This window comes from Thamnophis sirtalis, unplaced genomic scaffold (genome assembly GCF_051295495.1).
Source record: "Thamnophis sirtalis isolate CommonGarterSnake01/CBP01778 unplaced genomic scaffold, rThaSir2_p1.2 scaffold_2, whole genome shotgun sequence".
NCBI classification, from domain to species: domain Eukaryota; kingdom Metazoa; phylum Chordata; class Lepidosauria; order Squamata; family Natricidae; genus Thamnophis; species Thamnophis sirtalis.
This window is the reverse complement of record NW_028261382.1, coordinates 54676774-54695700: the sequence shown is the minus strand read 5'-3', so window position 1 is coordinate 54695700 and position 18927 is coordinate 54676774.

The window sequence follows — 18927 nt, the reverse complement described above, 5'->3', positions numbered from 1 at the left end:
ACAAGTTTTCTCTCAAATTTGGGGCTTGTGTAAACTTTACATTCTTTTTTTCATATGTTTTTGTCTCCAGGCCTTTAGCTGCTCTTCTTTACACTTTTTTTTTCAAAGTTTCAGGACCTTTATTTTGTAATGTGATGACCAAAACTGGATGCAATGTTCCAGTTGGGTTTTGACTAAGGATTTATAAAGTGGCACTAATACTTCATGTGATTTTGATTCTAGGTTTCTGCAAGCAAGGACTGTATTAGCTTTTTTTTGGCGGGACGGTGGCTGCGCCCGGCAGTTGAGAAACACTGCTCTAGAAATACGGAGTTGTGAGTGACACTCATTTGGATAGTTCTAAAATTCTTGCCAGAGTTAAATCAAGAGCCTGATGTGCCTGGAATTGAGGGGAAGAGGGCATTTTTGGCCCACTCGGTTGGACAAGTGAAGCGTGGTTGGATATATGCCATGCTGCCAAGTGCCAATCTTCTAAGGTGGTAGCCGAGGTGGCGCAGTGGTTAAATGCAGCACTGCAGGCTACTGCTAGATCAGCAGTTCAGCGGTTCAAATCTCACCGGCTCAGGGTTGACTCAGCCTTCCATCCTTCCGAGGTGGGTAAAATGAGGACCCGGATTGTTGGGGGCGATATGCTGACTCTCTGTAAACCGCTTAGAGAGAGCTGAAAGCCCTATGAAGCGGTATATAAGTCTACTGCTATTGCTATAGCTGTCTTCAAATAACCTAAAGAATGCTATCTTCATTTCAATAGCTTCCCAATAATCCGTTATTCTGGAGGGAGGACGTGCATTTCTAAATATATCGAGCAATTGCACAAAATCTGAAGGTTTGTCTTGAATCCAGGAAGATCTCCTTCCAAATTGCAGCTCAACCCTTGAAAAAGGAAGTGCCACTCCATCCAAGGTCAAAGATAAAAGAGGCTAAGATCTTGGCAAATCCAAATGTTTTGGTCCTCCAGTGGAGCTGGCGGCAGATTCAGACAGGGAGGAGGTTGGGGAGGAAGATGGGTCAGTCCTGGAGTCTGGGAAAGGCTCTGAGGAGGGCTCTGTGTCGGAGGCAGGGAGGGGGCCAGGGCCGTATGCCAGTTATCAGCTGCCTTTGGAGTCAGACATCAGTGAGGCAGACGAACAGCTGGAGCCTGTTCCCAGGGTGCGCACGCGCAGAGTTGCCAGACGAAGGGAAGAGCTAAAGAACGGGTTGACTTGGGAGTGAGGCCACAGGTGGACGATGAAGGGCCCCTCCCAGAAGAAATAAAAGAGGAGCGAAAGGGGAGTGGAGTTTGCAGGAGACCATTAGTTCGTTTAATTGGTTTGTGACTCTCCGAGACTCCTTGCCAAGTTCTGCAGATATCGGCCTGGCAGCTCTCCAAGACAGATAAAGTCTGCGACTTTAAATCCTCCCTTGAAAGACTTTGCTGGATGTGAATTAGCAGAATTCACAGTCAATTCATAAAAGGGTTTTTTGTCGGGACAAGGAGTTTGCTTCAGGCTCTCGGGAAGCCTCGGTCAGAACACCAAACATCATCCCAAGTCATTTGGTCTTGGAAGGATTGTGTCAGGCATATCACCACCACCACCATCATCTTCTTCATCAATTAAAAGGATAACTGACTGGCATGAACCTCCGATTCCTCTGAGATCCCATCATTGGGACACCTTCTGTCCCAGCCTCTCTTAACCTGATGTTCTGCAGATGGAACAGCCACTTGGAAAAGGCTCAGCCAAGACCAAGAAACATCTGGAAGACTTCAGATGGGGGGAAGTTGCTTGATGCCACAAATACGGGGTCTTGTCTCCCTCCCACCCGCATATCTCTCCCCAGAACACACAACATAGACCCCCCTCCCCTGCACAAGAATCTCTCTATAAACCTCTTCACTTGAGGCCAATGTCAAGTCGATACCACCTCTCTGTGGTTTTGCTCTGCAGAAGACAAGGGGGCAGATCCGTAGACCGTGAGGTCATGCCGTCCCATTTGTCTGCATTCTTTGGGAAAGTAAGCAGGCATCCCCAGCCTGGCCCCCTATATTCATTGATCTTTCCTCATCTGCATCAGACAGGCAGACACACACACACAAATACACACACACACACACCCCGGGGCATCATCAACCAAAGGATTGGCACCGGTTTTGCATTCTTAGACGTCTTGATAGCGCTTCAAAGCGGAACTCCTTGAGGAAATGAAATTGTTTTGGAGCACGCCCAGATCAGTATTGTCTCCAGCGCGATAACCATGAGGCAGATCTCAGGAATTTGTTCAGATTTAGCACAAAATTCCCTTTCTTCTTGTTGTTGTTTTTTGTCCTCCGTTCACGAAGGGTCTCCTCCTAAACAGGAAAACCCCTAGCAATGACTTTCCCTACTGTATGGGTGAGGTGAGGTGAATGTAATGTCAGGCAAAGGAAATCAGGAGTCAGATTTAACAGATGAACAGAGTTGGGTAGGGACCTTGTAGGTCATCTAGTCCAACCCCCTGCCCAAGCAGACCCTACATCATCTCTGACCAATGGCAGTCCAGTCTCTTCTCGTAAGCTTCCAGCGATGAAGCTCCCACAACTTCTGAAGGCAACTTCAGTTCCGTCGGTTGATTGTTCTCACTGTCAGAAAAATTATCCTTATTTCTAAGTTGAATCTCTCCTTGATCAGTTTCCAGAGCCCAGGCAGTTCAAATGAATATAAAGGTTCATTCTACAAGAATCTGAGTGGCTAATGGTACAAGCCAATATAAGCGGTAGAAAAAAAGTCAGATGAATTGAAACAAACAAGATCAAAAATTAGCTTATCTGACTATATTTACCTATCTGGTCTACTTGGTAAGGCTGACAAGGAAATACAATATCTATCCTCATAAAAGCTGCATTCCTGAACAGAATCTATATACAAACCTCAGTTAAAGTCTGCAAACATTGTCTCCATTGTCTGAGATTCCTGCAAAGAAGAAGTGGTCATACCAGTTTATGTTTGGAGATCCAGGTGCATATTTATAGAAAATTCTCTTCCCCTTCATTCACAGGAGCTATTCTTCTGTGTCCAAAAACGATTTCGTGAGAAGTAAAAAACCCTTTTTAAAAAACTGATGTCATTTTTAGATTGACGTTATTTTTTGGACAATGACCACGTGGTTTCTCTCTCCACCCATTTTTTTTTTACCGTTAGCTTTGGTAAAGGTAGAGTAATCACCTCCAGGTGGAGATCCAGACTTACGCACAGAAAACATTTATAGCTTTTTCTTAAATTTCTTAAATTTAAACTTAAGTCATTCTGTGTTTCTGCGGGAGGTTTGTAGTTCCATACTTTGCTCCTACTGCTTATTGCTGAACTTTCTGCTTTTTATAGCCATTACATACAGGTGGTTCTCGACTTGCAACCACAATTGAGCCCAGCCTTTCTGTTGTTAAGTGAAACATTTGCTAAGTGCGTTTTGTCCAATCCTACATTTCTTGAGATATGCTGATATTTTAGCCATCTCTACTAGGTTTGTTACTTTTAATGTCCATTCTTGAATAGTAGGCAGTACTTCTTCCAGTATTGCGCCACCAACAGTCTTGCTGCCGTTATTAAATGCAAAATCAAGTTAGTCTCTATAACAGTACAATCAGTAGTTATACCTAACAGGAATAACTGAGGGGTAAACTTTATCCTTTTTTAAAGAACATTTTGCATAATCCACCATTTTTTTATCCAAACCTTTTTTACAACTCCACATATATGGTAATATGTAGCATCAACACAACCACATCTCCAGCATTTAGGTTGTAAATTTGGATACATACAGGCCAGTTTTTTAGGATCTAAATGCCATCTATAAAACATCTTATAAAAATTCTCTCTCAAATTTTGGGCTTGTGTGAATTTTACATTTCTTACCCATATCTTTTCCCATGTATTCAACATTATTGGTTCTTCAAAATTTTGTGCCCACTTTATCACACAGTCTTTAACTAGTTCTGTTTCCGAATCCATTTCTATTAATACATTGCATAACCTTTTTATATGCATTTGACTTTGATCCCTAATTTCTTTTAGTTGATTATCCTCATTTTGCGTAAAACCAACTTTTTGATCTTTTTTCCATCTGGCCTGTAATTGCCCATACTGAAACCATGTTTGAATTTCCTTTTCTCCTACATTTCTTATCACAGTTGTTAAATGAACCACCACCATTGATAAGTTAGCAAACCCATTGTTAAGTGAATCTGATTTCCTCATTTTGACTTTGCTTGTCAAAAGGTTGCAAAAACCCTTTTACTAGGTATATGTAATGACTTTACAGTGGTAGAGACGAATTTGGTTCTGCACCTAATAACGGCAGCAAGACTGTTGGTGGCGCAATACTGGAAGAAGGAAGACTTGCCTACAACTCAAGAATGGACATTGAAAGTTACAAACTTAGCCGAGATGGCTAAAATATCGGCATATCTTAAAGATCACTCAAATGAGAGATATAAACGAGACTGGAAAAAATGGATTGACTATATACAAAACAAATATGGGACTAAGAAATTCCAGATAGCCTATGCTTAAGATCAGGAATAATCTAAACTGCTCAAAGTTAGTGCAACAGGAAGAAGCTGAGTTCAATGTAGAGATGTTATTAACTTCTTTTTTTAAATTTCTTTTGTCTTAATATATTTTAGACTGTGTTTGTTAAAATCTATACCGTGTACGGGCTCTGGGAAGTTGGGGGGGGAAGGGAGGTGGAGTGTTAGGGGGGAGGGGCGGAGGGGGGATAAATAGTATGTGTTAGATTTCAATGCAATGCGATTTCACATGTATACTGTTTCTCTTCAATTTCACTGTAAAAATAGGACAAGCTGAATACATTGACATATAGTAGAAATACACCAAAGGGAGGAGGAGTGGGATAGAAGAAAGAGGGGTAGAGAGGGCGGGAGAGAGGATTGGAGGGAGGGTGAGAAGGAAGGGAGGGAGTGGATCGGGAGAGAGGAGTGGTAGAGGGGGAGGGGAAGTAGGGTAGAGGGGAAAGATGGAGGGAAGATAGAAAGTTGAAGGGGGGGCGGAAGAAAGAGGTGTATGGAGAGTGGAAGAGGTATATTGGGTTTCTATTTTTTGGGGGTACTGTTGACAAGAGGAATTGCTGTGTTTATTGTTTAATGTTGTATGGCCCCGGTTATGCACAGTATATATGTGACTGTATGAAAATGAAAAATGGAAAATAAAAAACACATTTTACACGGGGGGAAAAATAAAATAAGAAAAGGTTGCAAAAACCCCATGATAAATGTATACTGTTTCTCTTTAATTTCTCCGTAAAAATAGGACAAACTGAATACATTGGCATATAGTAGAAATACACCAAGGGGAGGAGGAGTGGGATAGAAGAAAGAGGGGTAGAGAGGGCGAGAGAGAGGATGGGAGGGAGGGTGAGAAGGAAGGGAGGGAGTGGATCGGGAGAGAGGAGTGGTAGAGGGGGAGGGGAAGTAGGGTAGAGGGGAATGATGGAGGGAAGATAGAAAGTTGGAGGGGGGTGGAAGAAAGAGGTGTATGGAGAGTGGAAGAGGTATATTGGGTTTCTATTTTGGGGGGTATTGTTGACAAGAGGAATTGCTGTGTTTATTGTTTAATGTTGTATGGCCCCGGTTATGCACAGTATATATGTGACTGTATGAAAATGAAAAATAGAAAATAAAAAACACATTTTACACGGGGGAAAAAAAATAAAATAAGAAAAGGTTGCAAAAACCCCATGATGTTGGGACACGGCATCGGTCGTAAGTATGGACCAGTTGCCAAGCATGTACGTTTTGATCGCATGATCATGGGGACACTACAAAGTCTGTAGCAATGAAAAATGGTCACTTTATTTTCAGTGCCTGTTGTAACCGTTACTAAATGAACTGTCTGAGGTAGAGGACAGCTTGCAGTGCGGTGATGCACAAGGCCGATAGGTCTTCAAATCGATTGGATTGCAACCATGTTGGGTTGCTGGGTAAGGAAGAAAAACAAATCTGGAATAAATTGAGCCGTCTTTGAAATCCCAAAGATGTGCAATTTCTAGACTCAACTTTATGACTTGTGGACTTGAAGCCCACAAGACATAAAATTGCCAAGTTTGGAGACCCCCTGAGATACAGTATTTTTAGGTTACAGATTAACAGAGTTGGAAGGGACCTTATAGGTCATCTAGTCCAACCTCCCGTCCAAGCAGAACACCCTAAACCTTTCCTGACAGATGGCAGTCTAGTCTCTTCTTGAAAGCCTCCAAGGATGAAGCTCCCACAACTTCCAAAGGCAACTTCTGTTCCATGGGTTGATTCTTCTCAAGGTCTGAAAATTCCTCCTTATTTCCAGGTTGAATCTCTCCTTGGTCGGTTTCCATCCATTCTTCCTTGTCTGGCCTCCAGGTGCCTTGGGAAATAGCTTGAGCCCCTCCTCTCTGTGGGGGAGAAGGCTTGCTTTACAATCTTTTGAGAAGCCTTTTTAAATTAGGGGGCTTCCACTTTTTCTCTTTGCTCCTGCTCTGTCATATTCCCGAAATATATTGCAAACCAGGAATCCTAAAGCAGCGACATCCCCGTGCAAATGAATTTGCTTCTCTTCGTCAACGATAGTCAAATTGCACTCATTTCTATGAGCACGTTTTCCTAAGGATTCGCACCCTGTTCAACGTTTAGGCCTGCAAGGGTGGCTCCTTTAAAAAAAGAGGCTGCGTGCCTCCGATCACATTTCCTGGGCCTTGTGACTTCAAAGGGTATAAAGACTGAGAATTTCCAGGATGCGAGTTGTTTTTGTTCTTACTCAGCAGAACTCTTGGTAGCTCTTGATGTCTTAAATAATTATTACAAGGGTATCACCGGAAGCCAAAGGACTTGGCAGGGAGCCAGGCTCCGAGCTTAGGTTGCAAACAGCTGTTTCGGTTGTGCCTCAGCAGTGTGTTTTTGCTGCCCCTTGTGTTGTTCCTTCGCAAAACGCGTGAATCAGATCCGATCCAGCTTGTCTCCCCCCCCCCCCCCACACTACCACCACCACCACCGCCGTCGCCAATCCCTTTCCAGGAAAAGCCGGCTTCCATTGATGAAAAGCGAATTCTGCATTTCACTTTGCAAAGTAAAAGTTGTGTGTTTTTGTTTTCCTCTGTGGCAACCGAGCTGTTGGCTTGAATCAGTGGAGTTTAGCAGACGGTCAGCAGACGGTGGGAATTTCTGAGATTCCTCAATGAGGAGCAGATGTTTATGGGATGGAAGTTCGTGTTTCACATTGGCTCAGGCAGATGCCCTTCAAATGGATGGAAGCGACACTTGGAATTCCCGCATGGGCACTTAAACAGGTGTAATAAGAAGGATAGGTGGCTCAGTGGCTAAGACGCTGAGCTTGTCGATTGGAAAGGTCGGCAGTTCGGCGGTTCAAATCCCTAGTGCCGCATAACGGAGTGAGCTCCCGCTACTTGTTCCAGCTTCTGCCAACCTAGCAGTTCGAAAGCACGTAAAAAATGCAAGTAGAAAAATAGGGAGCGTCTTTGGTGGGAAGGGAACAGCGTTCCGTGCGCCTTCAGCATTGAGTCATGCCGGCCACATGACCATGGAGATGTCTTCGGACAGCGCTGGCTCTTCGGCTTTGAAATGGAGATGAGCAGCGCCCCCTAGAGTTGGGAATGACTAGCACATATTTGCACGCATATTTACCTAATAAGAAGGATATTGATGCCTGCCTTAGAGATGGATAAAACAACTGACTTGGAAATAGGGGTGACCCTCATAAAACTAGTCATGATTGGAGCTGCCTCCTACTGTTTTACTTTAGCCCAATTCTATTTTTTTATTGGAATACCCTTTATTAATTCATTCATTTGAACTTGAGGCTGTTTAGTTCCTCGATAATTCTGGGGAAGTTACAGAAAATTAAAAATTAAAATGTTTTAATAAAAAATAATAATAATAATAATATTTTAAGAAAGTCCTTGGTTGATATCTAGGACGCTGGCAGCAACTTGTATCAACCATTAGCACCAGTCAATGGTATTTGTGATGCATTTCTGAATGTCCAGTTGACTGAATTTCATGTTTAATGAATAAAGTATAATAATAATAGTGATAAAATAATAATAATAATAATAATAATAATAATAATAATAATAATAATATATTTTAAGAAGGTCCTTAGTTGATACCTAGGACGCTGGCAGCAAACCGTATCAACCATTAGCACCAGTCAATGGTATTTGTGATGCATTTCTGAATGTCCAGTTGACTGAGTTCCATGTTTAATGAATAAAGTATAATAATAATAATTTAAAAAAAAAAAGAAAAAAAAGGAAAATATATCTATAAATGTTAGTTTTTTTAAAATTGCCTGATAGGAAGAATGACACACCCCGCCTTAGTCAAACACTACTAATTGTAACTAATTTCCTAGACGTTCATTTCAATTTAAATGATTTTTTAAAAGTTGATTTTAAAAAGATGAACAAAAACATGGACACAATTGCAATAATGGAGGAGGTAATAATGATTGACTTTTAAGGCTGAAATGTTAAAATGATAAATTGATAAAAACTATATCATCTATCTATCTATCTATCTATCTATCTATCTATCTATCTATCTATCTATCTATCTATCATCTATCTTGTCACTGTAATCATTTTTTGTAATAACTTTCCATGGCTTTCCATCAGAACTGGCTGAATTTCACCCCTGGTTTAGGATTTCCTTCTTGAGCAAGGGGTTGCACTAGAATCCCTCCTCAAGGTCCCTTCCAACTCTGTTACTCTGCTAAATTATCAGCCTTATGTTTCAGCCATTATATCATCCTGTTTTTTGTGTACAAATAGTCCTCAATTTATAAACATTCCTAAAGAGCCAAGGTGGCGCAGTGGTTAAATGCAGCACTGCAGGCTACTGCTAGATCAGCAGTTCAGCGGTTCAAATCTCACCGGCTCAGGGTTGACTCAGCCTTCCATCCTTCCGAGGTGGGTAAAATGAGGACCCAGATTGTTGGGGGCAATATGCTGACTCTCTGTAAACCGCTTAGAGAGGGCTGAAAGCCCTATGAAGCGGTATATAAGTCTACTGCTATTGCTAAAACAGGGGGATCAAGCTATTCTCCAAAGCACCTGAAGGCAGGACAAGAAGACATGGATGGAAACTAATCAAAGAGAGAAGCAAGAAGGACTAAGAAGGAATTTCCTAAGAGTGAGAACAATGCATCATGGAATGGCTTGCCTTCAGAAGTTGATGGTGCTCCATCATTGGAGACTCTTAAGAAGAGGTTGGACCAGCATTTGCCCTGAATGGTATAAGGACTTCTGGTTTGGATTAGAAGACCGCCAAGGTCCCTTCCAACTCTGTTATTCTGCTGGAGAATTTCTACAACTTCTTCCTCGAAGCAGGTTGAAAAGGGGACAGACGATGGATTGCATATTTCTTTAGATACCTTCATCAATTGAAATAATGGGCGCATTTCTCAGGCCAATCACAACCAGCCGAGTTTATTAAACAGGGAGGGTAAGTTTAGGAAGTGTCAGAGAAATGCCTTGGGTTGTATCACAGTGGAGTTTCCTGCTGATGAAAAAGAAATGGGGCACGCCAACCCAGGAGCTTCATTCGTTTGAAATCATTGCCAGCCACAACATGGTTTGCTTCTGTGGAACAGGGATGCCTAGTGAGATGTTTTCTTTGCCCTCTGGATTGTAAGGAAGGGGGAGGGAGGGGAACCAAAAGAGCAACAAGCATGGAAACCACCATGGCTTGGAGAAATGCTCGCCCTCACCATCAAGGAAACCAAACAGGAGGACTGGTTTAATAGAGAGGGACATGATCAAAAGGCCAAGAAAGTTCAATTTTTGCATTTTGGCCTCTTGTGCGCGATTTCCGCAAGCGGATGGGAATTTCTTGGCTCGGTGCTAGGATTTCTTCAATCCCACGAGTCTGCTCCTGGGGAAGATGCCAGTTGTTTGAATTGCCTGCTACTCATGTCCCAAGGCCCACGTTGTTCGCTGTTACCGTGGCTAGCGACCACGGACGGAGGAAGCTGGCAAACACGCATACTCTTGACGTGCTGCTTTGCAAGCAGAGAAGCCCTGAGTCAGGAAAGCAATGATGCCAAAGAGCTGGCAGGGCAGGATTACTAACATCCAGAGAAATTCAGTTCATTCATATGGAGAGACATGACTTAATGGGCATTACTTACCTAATGATGTCATGATTCTTCATTCATGTGCAAATTGGACATTATTCGGTTTAGTTTGACTCATGGCTGAGATAGGCTTTGTCACCACAAAGCCAATCCAACCTTTTGTGATGCTTTATTAGCTATTTTTTTGACCCAATAACTGTTCTTCAAAATTGCTGCTTTCGGGGCATTTTGTAGGAAGATGTGGTAAAGTATGGGTACATGACTACTTTTATACCTCCTGCTCTGTTATTCCTAACAAAAACTGTACATAGTTGATATGGCCAAATCTAAATTTGCCAACTTACGATAAAGGTAAAGGTTCCCCTCGCACATATGTGCTAATCGTTCCCGACTCTAGGGGGCGGTGCTCATCTCCGTTTCAAAGCTGAAAAGCCAGCTCTGTCTGAAGACGTCACCGTGGTCATGTGGCCGGCATGACTCAATGCCGAAGGCGCACGGAACGCTGTTCTCTCCCCACTAAAAGTTGTTCCTATTTTTCTACTTGCATTTTTTACGTGCTTTTGAACTGCCAGGTTGGCAGAAGCTGCGACAAGTCACGGGAGCTCACTACGGTATGCGGTGCTAGGGATTCGAACCGCCAAACTGCCGACCTTCGTGATTGACAAGATCAGTGCCTTAGCCACTGAGCCACCACTTTAGATACCACTATATACCTCAATTATTAGGGCTGAGAGGATTTAAGGTGACACTAGTTGTTTTTCTAGATCACATGTACTGGTGTGGATTTACACTAGATCACTTGTACTAACTGAGGATTTATTACTGTTTCTAGAGATTCTTAGACTTAGAGCACAGAACATAGAATAATAGGATTGGAAGGGACCTTAGAGGTCTTCCAGTCCAACCCCCCTGCTCAAGCAGGAGACCCTGTATTATCCCAGTCAAATGGCTGTCCAGTCTCTTCTTGAAAACCCCCAGTGATGGAGCATCCACAACTTCAGGAAGCAAGCTGTAGGTTAATTTCCATCCATTGCTTCTTGTCCTGCCCTCAGGTGCCTTGGAGAATAGTTTGACTCCCTCTTCTTTGTGGCAGCACCTGAGATAGTGGAACTCTGCTATCATGTCTCCCCTGGTTCTTCTTTTCATTAAACTTGACATACCCAGTTCCTGCAACCGTTCTTCATATATTTTAGCCTCCTAATTATCTTTGTTGCTCTTCTTTGCACTCTTTCCAGTGTCTTTTTCTTTTGTATTGTGGTTACCAAAAATGGACACCGTATTCCAAATGTGGTTTAATTCTTTTTAGTTCTGCTGGGTAAATAATGGTCAATGTTCTTACCGAGCTTTCCTTCCGGTGCCCGAAAAGAAGGTTGTTCTGAAGTAATTTCCGAGATCTGGGGTAAAATTATGCTGAGTCTGTAGCATCAGGGTCTTCTAAAAAAAAAAAGAGAAGAGAGATATTGCATGGCTAAAACTGTTAAGCAACTGGTTTTGTGTAATAGTTAAAGCCAACAACAACATACAGAACCCATCTTAATCTAATAATGCCTTGCTAAGAAAAAGCTGCAGATTTCTGTGTATAAATTATTTGCTGTAAGCAAACGAGCAAGCCAGCACTGTTTTTCCAAGTTTCCAGATCACTAGTGAGATGTTTACTGGATATTATTCTCCTAAGCTGGAAATCAAATGGTCTTATAGGAAGAAATGGAAATAAAGACTGAACCCATCTCCAGGAATTTAAATGTAACCTTTTAAATAGGAGCCAGCAGGGTTTCATCAGCTGCCAAAAAAGCCAACTCAGTTCTAGGCTGCATCAACAGAGGGATAGAATCAAGATCATGTGAAGTGTTAATGCTACTTTATAATGCCTTTGGTAAGGCCACACTTGGAATACGGCATCCAGTTTTGGTCGCCATGATGTAGAAAAGATGTGGAGACTCTAGAAAGAGTGCAGAGAAGAGCAACAAAGATGATCAGGGGACTGGAGGCTAAAACACATGAAGAACGGTTGCAGGAACTGGGTATCTCTAATTTAATGAAAAGAAGGACTAGGGGAGATATGATAGGAGTGTTCCGATATCTCAGGGGTTGCCACAAAGAGGAGGGAGTCAAGCTATTCTCCAAAGCACCTTCAGGCAGGACAGGAAGCAATGGATGGAAACTAATCAAGGAGAAAAGCAACCTAGAACTAAAAGGAAATTTCCTGACAGTTAGAACAATTAATCAGTGGAACAACTTGCCTCCAGAAGTTGTGAATGCTCCAACCCTGGATATATAAATATATACCAGTGGTGTAGGGTTTCCTGCCTAGGCAGGGGGTTGGACTAGAAGACCTCCAAGATCCTTTCCAACTCTGTTATTCTATTTTAAATTATTAGCATGTGTCATGGAGAAGTGGTGCACATCTGGGGGAGACCAGCTTAGGGGAGGCATGTGGCAATCGAAACCATTGACTTCTTCCTTTCCATCAAAACAGACTTTTCAAATAATAGTTATAGGTAGCCCTGAATTTTCAGGCAATTTGTTTAGTAACTATCCAAAGTTACATCAGCACTGGGGAGAAAAGAAAGTGACTCACAATGATGCCTGTTGCAGCATTCCCACAGTCATGGGATCAAAAATCAGGCATCTGGCAACCGCCCTGTCGTTTGTGATGGTTGCAGCATCTTGGGGTCATGGGATCACCATGTGCAACCTTCCCAAATGGCTTCTGACAAGCAAAGTCAATGGGGGAAGCCGGATTCACTTACTGGCTGCAGGATTGATTTAACTGCAGAGATCCGCTCAAGGAACATGGCAAAATAGGTTGTAAAATCTGGCACACCTCCTTTAATAACTGCCTTGCTTAGCAATGGAAATCCTGGTCTCCATTGCAGTTGTAAATTGAGGACTGTTTGCATCGGCCCTTCCAATAACTGGAACATTGGACTGAACAGTTAGGGTATTAATAGCCTGGATACAACAAATGTTTAGTCCTTACCAGGGGTGGGTTTCTTGCCCCGTTCCAACCGGTTCGGTTGGAACGGGGCCGGCGGCGTCCTCGTGCACGCGCGCGGTGCACGCATGCGTACTAGCGTCTGCGCGACGCTCCAGCTGCTCCTGGACGATCGCGCAGGCGCTGTATGCGTCCTGTGCATGCGTGGAAGCGCAGAACTCGTCAAAACCGGGTAAGGACCGCGGGCGGGCGCGCCCTTCGCCGTTCCTGGAAGTTACTTAATTCCGGGTTCGGCGACCAACCGGTTCGCAGGGACCGTTGCGAACCGGTTGAAACCCACCCCTGGTCCTTACACAAAAAAGTACCAACAACCTGCCTTTGAATTCTTTCATCATAACAGGGAGGTAGCTTAGTCACTGAATGGATAGACTGTAGTCCACTTTACCTTATGCAGGATGTACAACAGATCCCCGATGTACAACAGATCATTTAGTGAATGTTTGAAGTTACAACGCCACTGGAAAAAAGTGGCTTATGACCGTTGTTCAAACCGTCGCCATGGTTCAATAGCAATAGCAATAGCAGTTAGACTTACATACCGCTTCATAGGGCTTTCAGCCCTCTCTAAGCGGTTTACAGAGTCAGCATATTGCCCCCAACAACAATCCTCATTTTACCCACCTCGGAAGGATGGAAGGCTGAGTCAACCTTTGAGCCAGTGAGATTTGAACCGCTGAACTGCAGATAACAGTCAGCTGAAGTGGAATTGGAATTGGAATTGGAATTGGAAAGTTTATTTATAGGCCGCCCTTTTCCCTGAGGGGACTCAGGGCGGCTTACAATTCATGGGGAAGGAAATACAAACAATGACACAAGAAGAATGCATAATTAAAATAGAACACAACATTCATCATTTGGGTGGGGACGGATTACAATCTTAACCCCAGGCCTGACGGGATAGCCAGATTTTAAGGGCTGTGCGGAAGGTCTGGAGGGTGGTGAGGGTACGAATCTCCACGGGGAGACCGTTCCAAAGGGTCGGAGCTACTACCAAGAAGGCTCTCCTCCGTGTAGTTGCCAGTCGACACTGACTGGCAGATGGAATTCGGAGGAGGCCTAATCTATGTGATCTAATTGGTCGCGAGGAGGTGATTGGCAGGAGGCGGTCTCTCAAGTACTGCATCCTAAGGCGATTGACATTCGAATGCTTGGCAATGGACTCGCGTTTATGACCGTTCCACTGCCCCGGGATCACGTGATCTCCTTTTGCGACCATCTGATGAGCCAAGTCAATGGGGATACGCTTAACAACTGGGTTACTAATTTAAGAACTGCAGCGGCTCTCTTAACAAACGGGGCAAGGGAAGTCGTAAAATGGGGCAAAACTCCTCACTTAGCGATATAAATTTTGGGCTGAATTGAGGTCGCACGTTGAGGACTACCTGTACTCAGTCCTAAATATTGTTTTTGAGCTGAAAACTAAGGAGCGGGGAACACACACACACACACACACACCAATAACCTTGAAGAAAAGAGCCCGCTCTCTCTCTCTCTCTCTTGCTCGCTTTAAAACAAAGATGATTTATTTCAGTTTGGATGCTGCCCAATTCCAATCAGCTCTTTTCACGGAGGTCTGTTTTTCTCACTTCTTGAAGCCTTTGAAGATTGTTTTGGGGGGGGGGGAGCTTCCTGAAAAGAACCCAGGTGCTGCCCAATGAGATCATGGGAAACCGTAGCGGAAGAAAGGAATTGTCAAGAGGTGAATCACCCCTTTTGCCCAGTGATGCCTGGCTGAGTTTGGAGGTGAGAACTAAGTGGGTGAAGCCACGTGGGGCCATTGTCTCCTACTGCATCACCGAATGAACTCTGCAAGGAGCTGAATGATGATCTGGAACTTTTATTACTCACTGCGAATTAAGAAAGGTCAACACTCCATTGACCAGACAGATCAAATGAGATTTGGCTCCGCAGAGCAGGAAACCAAAACTGTTTTCTGCTCAGTACAGCCCCCTACTTTTCCCTGTAATGAAAAGAAAAACAAGACAGTAATCCTAGACGGGACTCCCCTGAGCTCACACACGGAGTAATAGTCCTAGACTTACATACGTCACTGCTCCCGGAATTTCCACTCAAACTCATTGGGATTGTAAATGTTCTGACCCAGCCTTAGCAGAAGCAAGAAAACAGACTCTTGTCACGAAACCCCCTCTTTATTTACCTCTTGTGAATTAATTGCATTCACCCACCGAAAAGTGGGTGCTGGGTGCAGAAAAGTGGGTGCTGAAAAAGAGTTAACGGCAGCAACACACCTTATCAGTTCCTTGCGATAATTGCAAGGCCGCGAGCTCCCAGCCAAAAGGCTGCAAATTAAGTTCTGGCAAGCAGCCTCTGTGGCACGAAAGACAATGAGCAAAATCTTCAGAAGTACGAACTGTTGTCCTCTACGACAACCATTCCCCTTTCCTTCTATTTATTCCCCAGCCAGGGAAGGGCCATTTAGCGTTTGCTTTGCTTCCCGAGTCAACTCCTTGTTCTCCGTTGTTCACCTCTCCTAACTGCTCTGTGCGTACATGCATCTTGAACAGGCCCCAGCTGTTCTTTCTCCACACTTATTTCAGCCTCCAAAGACAGCTGCGTCTCCGGTGGCTGGGAAATGTCGGACGGCCCTGGCTCTATCTCTACGTCTGACGCAGAGAATCCATCAGAGCTTTCCCCAGGCCCTAGAACTGACCCAACTTCCTCCCCAACCTCTTCATCGACCGAGTCTGGCAGGCCACAACAGTAAATGAAGTCAGATCAAATTTTATAACAATTCATTAAGTGGTTATTTAGTGCTTATGCAGTCCTGAAGTGAATTTTGTTGGTGGAAATCGGCAAAAAAAGATGGCAAACTGCAATCACAGGACATCACAAAGGTGACTCAGTTGCCAATTGCAGCTACGAAACTGCCACAGTGGTGCGACGGCTGTAAGTAGGGGTCAGAAGGTGTTTTTTTCTGAGGGCATTGTAATTTTGAACCTTTATTAGATAAATAAATCAAGAAGTACCTGTCCTTGCCATGTCCTTTCTAAACCAGGTGAACAGGAGCAGGTCATTTCACCTCAAAGGAAAAGGGCCAAACCAAGTGAAGAAGGGGAAAATCATGAATGTTGGCCTAGAGCCACGTCACACAGTCACGGCTGCTTACACATGCTCTGCCTAGCAGCTCTGTTTTGAAAACTTGAAATCGGGTTGAAGCATAAGGAAGTGGCTTACACGGAGTGTCTTTTCCGGAAAAGCAGTGTGTCTTTAATACAAGAAGCGATTCCTGGCTAGTGGGGTGAGTAAGAGACCTCGGTGAAGGCAGGTGTATTCCGAGTTTGTAAGGCAAGGTTGGTGGGAGAATTCCCCTTGGTGAGCAGTTTCTTGAAACTAGGTAAAGGAGGCTGTGACTTGCAACACACACACATACACACGAAACACACACAAATTTGCATTGCCTCTGTTTAAGTTGGACAAGAGCTGAAATGGGAAATATTTCGATGCTGGTTTACACACCTCACAGTTTCCCCTGCTGCTTTTCCTCCCTCATCCAGAACATAATAAACAAGACAAGGAGTAACGGAGGGAGGATCATCAAAGGGAGAGCCAACTGAGAATTAAGGAGCAATTTGTTGACAGTGAGAATGATTCATCGAGGGAGTAGCTTGTCTCCCAGGATTAGGGGTGCTCCCTCACTGGTGGGGGGGGGAGATTCAAGAATAAAAGTTTATCTGGAATGGTATAGAGTTTTCTGCATGAGCAAGGGGTTGGACTAGAACAGGGGTCTCCAACTTTGGCAACTTTAAGCCTGGAGGACTTCAACTCCCAGAAGTCCCCTGGGGAATTCTGGGAGTTGAATTCCTCCAGGGTTAAATTGCCAAAGTTGGAGACCCCCTGGACTAGAAGACTTCCAAGACCCCTTCCAACTCTCTTATTCTATGCTCTAAGACAGCACTTACCTTGAATAAGTCTGTTATACCTGAGCTGCAGAATTCCAAGGAACCAGTCGATGGTTTCTCACTGCTGCCCTCCAGGGGAATCTGGATTATTGCAGCCCTGTAGTGTAGGGTACAATCACACAAAATTCAGTCCTTTTTATTCTTCGCGCACCCAGCTGAATGTTTGGAAAGAAACCACATAAAGGGTCTCGGTGCAGTGGTGGGACTCAAAGACTTTTACTACCAGTTCTGTGGGCGTGGCTTAAGAATGCTGCAAAATCTCCATTCCCTCCCCACCCCACTAACTTGCTTTACTGCTCTGTCCTCCTGTTCAGGGCAACCAAAGAAGACCAATCCAATAAGCTGGGACTCAGGAGGCAGCAAATAGATTGGGGCCAGCCAGAGGAGGTATTTGCCGGTTCTCCGAACTACTCAAAATTTCTTATCCAGTTAGCAATAGCAATAGCAATAGCAGCTAGACTTATATACCGCTTCATAGGGCTTTCAGCCCTCTCTAAGCGGTTTTACAGAGTCAGCATATTGCCCCCAACAACAATCCGGGTCCTCATTTTACCCACCTCGGAAGGATGGAAGGCTGAGTCAACCCTGAGCCGGTGAGATTTGAACAGCCGAACTGCAGAACTGCAGTCAGCTGAAGTAGCCTGCAGTGCTGCATTTAACCACCTGCGCCACCTCGGCTCTTCAGCAGAACTGGTCAGAACCGGTTGAATACCCCCTCTTGGGATTGTGTCTGCCATCAGCAGGATAACTCTCCTAAACCTGAACTGAACAGAGCCAAACTTGCTATTGTGGGAGGGTGATAAGAAAAGCATTCCAGAAAAATATCTTTTAGCGTGGAAGGAGGAAGAGCTGCAGCCTAGGCAACGGTCTGATCAATGAAATTTGAATCCAAAGGAGGAGGGGGTGGAGAATGCATCCCAGAAGAGACCCTCCTTAGTTTTACAGAGAGTTAAAAACAAGGGATGGGAGGGGTACTGTCGGGCTTGCAAGACTGATGTTAGCCCATCGACGTAGTGTAGACAAGAAGCAGAACAGAAGTACTAGCTGTATCATATCCTCCGTAGTCTGAAATGCGTGGTAGAAATTGCTCAATATACAGCAAATTGTATGGCATGAGTAGAAGATTCTCTTACTTCTAAAGCTGAGTTGGTGAAAACAATACGCAGAATGTGAGAGGCTTGTTTATATTCACTTGACTTTGGTTTCTCTGCAAAATGGTACCCAGTAGCGTGAGAGAAATCCCAATGGCCATCTTTTGCAAGATGCAAGAAAAAGCCAACACAGTTCTAGGCTGCATCAACAGAGGGATAGAATCAAGATCACGTGAAGTGTTAATACTACTTTATAAGGCCTTGGTAAGGTCAAAACTTGCAAGTCGTAAAAACTTTTTTTTCTTGAATGCACAGGCACAGTATAGTTGGTACCTTGCTCGATAGTAGTAACTGTGAGAGGGATCTTGGAATCCTAGTGGACAACCATTTAAATAGGAGCCATCCATGTGCAGCAGCTGCCAAAAAAGCCAACATAGTTCTAGGCTTCATAAACAGAGGGATAGAATCAAGATCATGTCAAATGTTAATACTGCTTTATAAAGCCTTGGTAAGGCCACACTTGGAATAATGCATTCAGTTTTGGTTGCCACGATGTAGAAAAGATGTGGATACTCTGGAAACAGTGCAGAGAAGAGCAACCAAGATGATCAGTGGATTGGAGGCTAAAACATAGGAAGAACGGTTGCAAGAACTGGGTATGTCTAGTTTAATAGAAAGAAGGACTAGGGGAGACATGATAGAAGTCTTCCAATATCTCAGGAGCTGCCCCAAAGAAGAGGGAGTCAAACTATTCTCCAAAGCACCTGAGGGTAGAACAAGAAGCAATGGGTGGAAACTCATCAAGGAGAGAAGCAACTTAGAAC